The following is a 10,274-nucleotide window of genomic DNA, read 5'->3' as shown; positions in this document are numbered from 1 at the left end:
AAGGAATAGATGCTTAGAGGAATGTCACCCTGTGGGAATACTTGTAGCTTTTTTTTTTTTTTTTACAATTTAGCGGAATGAAATGCGGCATCTCACATCACAAATAATACATTCTAATTGATTATGATTTCTCCATTCTCCTGTAAAATGTCTAAGTACCCTTTGGGAATTCATTGCTTTCTCAAATTTTAGATTAAAATGAAAGCTAAAAGGTCTTTGCTCACATATGAAGGCTTTCAGGAAGAGTCTTACTGTTTGCTGCTATAAAAATCTATACACAAGGATAGAAATGGGCTTTTTCTTAGATACTGAGCATTGGAATGTGACCAAGTGAATGACTCTCTCTCTCTCTCTCTCTCTCTCTCTCTCTCATCTATCTATCTATCTATGTATCTATCATCTATCTATCTATCTATCTATCTATCTATCTATCTATCTATCTATCATCTATCTATCTATCTATCTATCATCATCATCTGTCAAGCCTGCCCTGGGCTCCGGGGGCAGATTCTCCCGTGGCCTTGACGTCTCAAGGTGGGGGAGGTCCGACGGCTCTGGGAGATGAGGCTTGTAAAGAAGAGGGGGAGTGTTGGGGCCTCAGATGGGTAGGGGATGGAGTTGAATGCCACTCCGTGGGTCCCTCTACCTCCATGCTTTGGTTCCCCAGCCTTTCAGCATCCTCCCTTGACTCCTTCTCGCTCTCTCTGCATCCAGTGGTTCTGATCACGTCCTTTCTCCCCAGCCCCTTTGCTTCCTTCTCCTTTATACCCAGCTCCCTCACCCAGCGCTGTCTTCCATCCCCGCCTCCCTCTCATTCCTCCCAGCCCCCTTTGATAAGCTCCAACACCTTCCCCACGGCCGGGGTGTGGTCGTAGATATGCCGGCGCCGGAGTGTGGGGTTTTGTGTGGTCGTGGGGCTGCCGTCAACCTCTCCCCGGTGTCATTGACCCTTCCTGCTGCTCCCCGCAGCTCCATGGCAGGGTCTTCTCAGTCTGCAGGTTCCCTGGGTGAGTTGGTGGTCATTGGGGTCTCTGGGGGGTGTGGGTTAAGTCCTGGGATCCCTGAACTGGGACTCTATGTATCTATGTATCTATCCATCCATCCATCCATCCTCCATCATCCATCCATCTATCTATCTATCTATCTATCTATCTATCTATCTATCTATCTATCTATCTATCTATCCTGGGTTGCTTTGCTGTCAGCATCACTATGTAGGGCAAAAATTCTAGGCTGTATTTTTTGTGGAATCTTTTGTTCGGCATGTAAGACTTGCCTTTGGGTAACAGTAGTTGGAATGGAAGACTTTACATTTGCCAATTTGTGCTACCTTTTATTGCACCACTAACCAGCTTTTAATAAGAGATCTGAAGGCCAAGCAGTGTGCCCTCCCTTCCCATAATACTGCTGTTAAAAGCAGACTCTTCCTTTGCCTGTAATGACAAGTAACATAAAGAATGATACATTCCGAATTATGCTTCTTTTCCCCTGAAGATCAGAACAGGAACAATGGGAAGCCTGATCTGCCTTGAAAAAAATTATTCTCCAAAAATCTTCTTCAGTGGATGTCGTTCTGGTCACTAAGCACATGGAGGAGGGAGCCAGATAGCATCTACTGGGCATGAACCCAAGTACCAGATGGCAATCTTATACATGTATGCTTTGCAGTCTAAGGACCCAGTTAAGGAATCAAACCATACCCCCAATCAAATTGGCCCAGTCTACATCTAGCATTTTCTCTGCTGTTTTACCAAACCCAGGTTGAAACAGAAATTCCTCTCTACATTGCATGCCACTTTCACTTTGATTGATTGTCAGATTTTATGGCAGTGTCCAGACTGTGTGCCACTTTCACTTCATTTGATCTCCCAGTTTTATGGAACTGTCTTCATAGATTTATGGCCATTCAGGGGTGACTCTGCAGTTAGTATGGTGTTGGCCTGGTGTATTTGGTTGAATCTGCATCTTCTGTTTAATGCAGTTTTGGTCTGCTGTGGTGCTATTGTATATGGTTCCCCCTTTGCCTCCCATTTTGCCTTGGGATAAAAGCTATCCATCTGCATAAGACTTCACCATGGCAACCATGGGGGTGTGGGAGGGAATGTGCATTCAAGAGGGGGGAGACCTCCCAGGGCACCGGCATGGCACTGCACTGTGAGGAGGAAAGTGAACAAGCTGGGTAAAAAACACGAAACACCCGGCGGTTTCCAGGCAGGGCATTCTGGGGACTGCTTCATGGTTCAGAGGTGGGTGTGCTTCTAACCCACCAGCAAAAAAATATGATTGCAGAAAAATGTTCTTTTGCTGCTTTTACAACTGGGGGACAGATAATTCAGCTCCAGTTGATTGCTTATTGCTATCTGTCTGTCTGTCTGTCTGTCTGTCTGTCTGTCTGTCTGTCTGTCTCCTATCTACAAAACCTGGGTTGCTTTGCTTTCAGCATCACTATGTAGGGCTTGAGGGCAGGGAGGAGCAATTGGACTAGCTTAAAACCAAATTGAGATAACACAGTGAGATGCCATAGAGACCTTGGAGTTGTCACTAGTGGGCAATAAAATGATATAGACAGCCGATGCTGAGATGAAACAATAGGAGAACAAATCGGAGATGAGATGCAGATAGAAATTTGTGAAAGAATGTGGGATCGGCACACAGCGGTCAGAAAGACCAATGCAGATTGGACCTTTGAATATGGTTTTGAGCCGCATCTTTTTCTGTTCCAGTGTGGGTTTGGTAAAACAATAGAACAAATGCTAGATGCAGATTGGGCCATTATATCTAACAACAAGATCACTTCTTGGAAGAAACAGACAGCAGGGATGTACAAATATGCTCTTTTTCATCTCTTTTCATTTTTATATGTTGTCCATTTTTGTTCTGGGTGGGCATTCTCAATCTATTGGTTTATCTATTCATGAATAGTGTGTCATGATTATACTTTTTATATGCAACAGATTCAAAAATAATGCTAAAATATATTCATTTCAATGGGAACAACTTGGCACAAGGAAACAAAATGATGCAAAATGTATACTTATGGATTCCAGTCATGTGAGAAAGAAGCAAAGCAGAACTTGGATTTTAAAGTGGAACCAGCTAAACTGAGAATTTTGATAGCTTTCCTAGCAGATAGCTGAATGAAGTCTCCTCTTCCCAAACTGATCAGTGTTATTGCAAACCATTTATTGTACCATTAGCAGCCTTTTCAGCCTGCAGAAACAAGCAATGCAGAAAATTCTTAAGTTACTTTAACAAAATTAAAAATAAATATTTTTATTTTAAAGGTTATATCATGATAAGTAAGAGACTAACCAGTAATTAAGAATGTAAGATCAACAGAAAATAAAATTCAGACTATCAAATTTGTTTCAGTTACTGAATCAATTTTCAGTAAATAATACGGTATTTAAGAGGTTTATATAATGTGGATCATTTCCCCTAATTTTCCTGCTAATCACTTTCAACTTATTTATGAAGAACATGGTTCTAGTCCCGTTCCAAACCTTTAGTCTCTAAAAGTTATCTACTAAAACAATAGCAATAGTTGTCTGTCCTATGGATTTATTGTCCAGCCATGCACCACAGTTTTGGAAACCATGGTAACAACTATCATTATTTGTGCTATATTATAGTCCAGTTGATTATTCTCTAGCAATGGCTTTGCTAAATACTGCTATGTATGAAAAAGCTTTCCAATACGGAACTGACTGATCTCATTAACCTAATTTGTGGCCTAACTTTTTTATATGCAGGAATTCTGCAAGTAATGCCTATAACCAAATACATATGCAAATACATTCTCGAGTAATACATCGTCCTGTGGAATTTAGACTGTTATTTGTAGAACTGTCAGGAAGCACATTTGTATGTCTATCCCTACTTGGGAATCCATCATAACATCAGCAACTATCTGAAAATTGCTTGTTAATCAGTACCTTGGAGTTCAAGAGGCAGGAAAACCTCCTGTACATGGCAGATGCAGAATCGGAGCTGTGAAAATAAGACTATGAAATGTCCTATGCAACAGTACTGTGCAGTACAATGGTACAAAGCTATTGCCCACTCAAAATATTTAGGTGTAAGAACAAAGAGGCCCTTCCACCAGCAATTAAGTAAGATTACCGGACTCTGAAATACCATAGTGAAGGACAAGCCAAGGGTCAGAATCATGGATAAATCCTCTTCACCACTCACTTTGCCATCCTGCTTCTCATTTCAGCTTGCATACACTAAGGGAAAATAGCTTGTGCATGCTACTGTATGGTTGCTGTTATATTTTCTTCACACAGAATTCTTCCACAAGATGCTTGCATCTTAATGGCACTTTACACACACACACTCCCCTAAAACAGTGATCCATAGGGACCCTTAGGTAGATTGCAGACCTAATCTGCTGGTTTACAAGCCCCTCTAGAGCTGCTATGTTTTGCTGCTAGTGTGCATGTGTAGAGCACAAGAACATCACACTTCTCCTCTTTGCAGGCATGCTGGAAAAAATAGCAGGATAGTGAGGTGAGGCCATTCTGGGATGGAGATTGGTTTGTCCCTCAGGCACGCTTCCTGATGCTCAGCTTGCATTTCTTGACAGTGGATGTCTAGGTATGCTGCCTGCTATGTTGATCTTGACACTGGAGAATTCATAACTTTGGATCCCCCTGTTCATGTCACAGTGATGTCATGTGCTTGCAGCTTAGCGTGTCCCATATTTTCAATGATAGGGTAAAGTTACATCCTGGGTCCGGAAAGGTTGAAGACCACTGATTTTTTTTTACTATTTCAAGAAACCCCAGACCCGACTTACCAAATGCCACATTTGTGGCCCTGGACTAGGAGTAAGCAAGGAAGGAGGCTGCTGCCTTAGCCGGCTGTGTGGAACACTGTGGGGGCAGGTCCTGGCAGTGATCCCAGACTCGCTCGCAGAGTCATCATGAGCTGGCCTTGGTGGGGGCATGCCCTGGGGTGGGCAGGCTATGGACCCTGCAGTGGGCCTGCCCATCCTCTACTTAAGGTGCTGCTGCCAGATGCTCAGCACAGTTGTTTTCCAGCCCTCCCTCATTTTGGTTGTTACAAGCTTTGTGTGATGTTCTTTAAATCATCACATCTTTGGCAGTGTGTGCATTGGGATGGATCCTTTTGAAAGGGAGGCTGTGCCTGCATGCTTACCTCCCCCTGTTTGAGGACTCCTTTAAGAGGTCTTGAGGGTGGAGCCATTAAGCAGAATGCCCAGCCCAGGGGCTGTCAGCAGGCTCTCAGCACTAGATGACAAGAGAACCACATAACAGTCAGTGCCCACATGGTTCTCTGTGGCTTGCCACTCCTCAGTTTTCTTCCCAGCAGGTGGGCTGGGGGGTCACTTGATGCATCCCCATGTTCCTGCCAATGCTCCTTCGCTTGTAATCAATAAAGTGGCTACTTTCTTTTCCAGATATATGTTGTCTGGGTCTTCCTTTCACACACTCGCTCCTTAATGTGCCCATGAGACACTGGTTGCTGCAATGTTTTCAGGGTTTCTTTCAGTTTGAATAATATCATAACTGGATGATGAATTCACTGAGAATCGATCTTTGGCCAGTCAGTTGAAACTACAACTTGGATCATACATTTACTGGACCTCCAATCACCTTTCAGTAGTGGGGGAGCAAGTATGCATCCTATCTCTCCATCACATTCCTTCAGGTGATCCACAGACTTTGCAAGTATGTGTGATTGTCTGGGTTGCATGATCCTATGATCCTATGAACTAGGCATCACTTTTACCTAAACTTTAAGCAAGACTTTGATATATAACAGAGAAATTGCATGTAAATTCCTGAAATAAACAAATACAAGGGCTTATATGTAATGCCATAGGAGGAGATGCTGGATGGAAAAAACATGAACCTACTTATCCACTAGAAAAAGGATCTCAGCAATCCTGGACCCAGATGATCCATATGTTTCCCCCCCTTTTAAGCCTGTGATTCTAGATGGAATTTTGAAATTGATGGAGCTGACAAATGAACTAACACAATTAATTTATTGTCTCAGGTAAGGGTGTTTAAAAAAAAAAGATGACATTTTGTGGTATAATTACATTTAAATGCCCTGAGAAGTTGTGTGGTTTGGCAGTTTTTAAGACAGAACTATTAATCCCTGGAGAGCATCTTCACTACATGCTGGGACTGTTTGCAAAGTCTTTCAACCATTACTGGAGAGTTTGACTTGTGAATGGAGAGAGGGCAACATGTCTATATATTACTAAGGCCTTTCATTAAATCTTTCTTTTTAAAAGAATAGGTTATTTTAATCTATAATGGAACATGGATTTACAGGCTGCCTGTGATTAAAATTAAGGCTTATTTGTCATTTAATATGGAGCTATGTTTCTTCCGTAATTGAGCAGGGATCGATGCCAGCTGCGTGATGGACAGTAAGCTTATCCAACATGACGGAGATGGATTTCAGGGAAGACAAGCTTTGCTGTTCTATGTACAAGTGGGTGAGCTGGCCATATCAGCAACATTTAATTATTTTGTAGGTAATTATTCATTTGAGGGACACAAATTTCTGAGTACTGTTAGAAGAAGTGACATACCAATCCAATTATTGTTTTTCTTTGTACATTGTTTGCATTTCTTGGTGGGAGATCATAATTAGTTTTTCATTACATTTGCATGAAATTACATTTTCTGAAATGTTCAGTTTATGTAATATCATCTTCTTTCTTTAAAAATCAGAATGTTGGTATGATGAGGAAGTTATGACACCATATATCAGGAAATGCACACTGAGGGGTATTTATCAAAGATGATATGGCTTTGTTTGTTGTACTTTCAAAGGATTAAAAAGAGGAAAATAAACCATGCAATATTATTCCATTGGAGCTCTCAGGCATGAGGGATAAATAAAATGTAATACAGACTTTCTTAATGAATATGTTCCGCTCCAGCTTCAACAGACTTGTTTTGAAACTGTGTTTGTGAATATGATTCTTGATCAGGAAAATGGGCTTTCTTTTGCTCCATTGTCTGTGTTTCCTGCACCATAAATAATTGTTATCTCTATGCTGGTTGCTAAGCTATAAATATTAGGTTTCACAACCAATATTAGCAGAAGCAAAATAAATAAATAAAAAGGGTTTTATTGGCGGCATCTGTGAACTGGAAGGGCTATGTCTCAAGCAGGTATTATCTATCGGTTGGGATTTCCATCTTTTAATTTACAGAGCAGAGAATGTTGAGTTTCCATCTTTGCCTTTTTCATATTCACCTGCGGATGGATGCATCAGAATTCACACATTGTTAAATGAATGTGTTTTTGTCTGGTCTCCTCAAAGGTATTTTTCCCCCTCTTTTCTTTTTGCCCCCTCCAGATCAGCTCTGGATCTCTGATTCAAAGATCTATCTCCCTGCCTGTCAAAATGCAATATCCACTGAGATAATATATATCATTTTTGTGACTAGAGTAGTGTGACGTGATCTTGCATTTTTTTTGTCATGAAAGCCACAGGAAAATTTAGGAAAAAAATAATCAAGATTTTGTGTTTCTGCTATATTTTTCCATTAATGAAAGTGATTGAAAGCCTCAAATTTATGTGATAATCTCTGTACAAGGTAAAAGATAATTTCTCAACTCTGTCAAGTACTCCCAACGGTTCTGTCACAGAACTGATCTGGATGCTATGCTTGGAACATGTATAAATCCATTTTCACATGGTGCCTCTTTTTTTGCAATATCTGTCTCATACAATTAGTGTATCAGATAGTTCCACTTCAAGAATTCATCTCCCAACAGCTATACTGGGTGAATATTCCTCATGGAGTTTGGGACGTTTGTGTTTGTGCACATGGGATGTCTTGTGTTTGCTCAAGCATTGGGAGCATGTGCCAGAGCAACTGAGTACACCAGCCTCCATTAATTTTTCTATGGTTGTGCTTGACAGTAGTGGGACAAATAAATTTCTCATTGTGTGAGAGTGGTTTTACTATTCTCAGGGATGACAGTGTTTGGTCTATCACACTATGTCTTTAGATGCAAGTTTTTGATTGTTTTAGTGCTATTTATACAAGGATTATACCATTAAAATGAGAACTATTGATTCTCTGCTCTTATATTCATACATAATAACTTGTGCCAATATATGGATGGGAATACACACTTAAATCTGCACTCAAATGCAGCCATCCATTGAAGCAGTGCTGTGCAAAAAGACAATTGCATTTGTTTGTACATTTTAAAATCATACCCAGTTGATGCCTGCAAAATCCTGATCTAGCAAGTGAAGCATCCAGGGGCAGTGTTTCTCTTTTCCAAGGTTCCTGTAGCATTGTAGACAAGTGAGTGGTATGTTTCTGATACTTTCCTTCTTACTAGTAGCCACATTTGGAGGGTGTGTGTGTGCCAATGCAAAATATTGCCACCTTCTCTGAGCCTAATTTGAATGAAGCTACTGGGTCAAGAACTTAAGAAGAGCACCATTGGATCAGACCAGTGGTCCATCTAGTACAGCATCCTTTCTCACACAGTGACAGACCAGTTACTCAGGGAAGGACAACAACAGGGCATAGAGGCTGAGGCTTTCTCCCTGAGGTTGTCTCCTGGCTGTCATGATCCTTGCTTGGTGGTCCATAGGCTCGGACTAGGAATCCTCAGAATAAGTGCCTGAGGAACCAAAAACATTGTCTCAGGGAAATCAGGGAGGCCCCCACCAGTGTTCCCTCTAAGCTGAGTCAGTGTGAGCTAGCTCGCAGTTTTTTAGCCTTCGGCTCACACATTTTTGTCTCCGCTCAGGAAGGATGGCCCCAGAACAAACTAATTGATGTAGCAGCAAAATCGCTTGCCAGTGGCTCACAAAGTGGAATTTTTGCTCACAAGGCTCCACAGCTTAGAGGGAGCATTGGTCCCCACCAGGGGTCATTTCCTGCGGGATCGCACAGGAGCGGAGCTCCGGCAGTAAGGAGCCCAGGGGTTGGGCACATGCAACAAGACCTACTTCCTGCTTCCAGCAGCCCTCAGTTGGGCAACGAGGAGCAAGAAGCAGACAGGTAAATTGCAGAGCCCCCCCCCCCCCCGCCCGCCTTGCGCTCACACACTCTCCTGCTAGGGCTTATTTCTTGGGTAGGTCTTATTTTCGGGAAAACAGGGTAGCAATCCAAAACAGTCCAGTGGAGTCTGAGCAGTGAGTGTTCCCTCCTGACACACTTCTGGTGATGTCAGGGGTGTGGCATATGCAAATAAGTTATTCTAATGAGCTCCTGCACATCTTTTTCTATGAAATGACCCCTGGTCCCCACAGTGTAGCATCCCCTAAGACCCCAACCCATCAGCTTCAGGGGCCACTCTAAAGGAGTCAGCTGTTGAGGTTCCACAACCAGATCCTCCAAGATATCTTCCCAGATCCTATGTTTCAGCCATGCCTCTCAAACAGAAACAGTAGAGGCATGGGGTTCACATAGATGCAACTGAGAGAATATGAAGTGCCAGACAAGCAACCCATGCTCCAGCAACAGCCTTTTCTGACATTTGGACTTAGCCAGAAGCTAGGTGAATTCCAGAAGCTGTCTTTAGAACAGCTGTTTTCCTCCCAGCCTATTAAACTGTGGGTAAGGAAGGGAACTTTGCTGAGTCAACCATTTTCCAAGGCCACTTACCTAGATCTCCAGTTCTAGTTCAAGACCTTGTCAAGACATAATTGGAAGGCTAAGTCCCTGCTCTTGAGGAGAGCAGCAGATCCAGAAGCCTGAAGCCAGAATACTGGCTCTGGTATTCAGAGGCTTACGACTTCTGTATCTATATATCTAATCTCCAACAGATGGCGCCGTGCGGATACTTAGTCCCAGGAAAAGGAAGCTCCCTCTGGCCCAGGAGCTTCTCCTACATACTCAGTAGACTTCCTGTATCTGCAGAAAAATGCAAAAACTAAGAAAATCCCTCCAGGGATGGCTGAATTCCCCCCAAAGCCTTTTGAAATGGCCTCTGCAGGGATCTGCTTCAGACATCAACTGTGTGAGAGAGGTTAGAACGTTCAGGGCGGGGGAGGAAGAGGCTTCTAACCGGCTCTGTGAGTCAAAGGGTGTGGGGGAAGGGCCCTTTTCCAGGCCTCCTTTGGCTTTTCAGGGAGGGAGGGAGCCTTGGGGCCTGGCCTGGGGAGTCCCTAGAGGTTTTGAGGTGGGATTGGGGAAGGGAGAGGCCACAGCTGGGTATAATGCCACAGAGTCCACCTTCTAAAGCAGTCATTTTCTCCAGGGAGACAGATCTCTGCTGCCTTGAGTTCAGTTGTAAGTCTGGGGTGGGGG

This window comes from Gekko japonicus, unplaced genomic scaffold (assembly GCF_001447785.1).
Source record: "Gekko japonicus isolate JY-2015 unplaced genomic scaffold, Gekko_japonicus_V1.1 scaffold662, whole genome shotgun sequence".
NCBI classification, from domain to species: Eukaryota; Metazoa; Chordata; class Lepidosauria; order Squamata; family Gekkonidae; genus Gekko; species Gekko japonicus.
The sequence above is the reverse complement of the archived record's forward strand: the minus strand, read 5'-3'. Positions refer to the sequence as shown.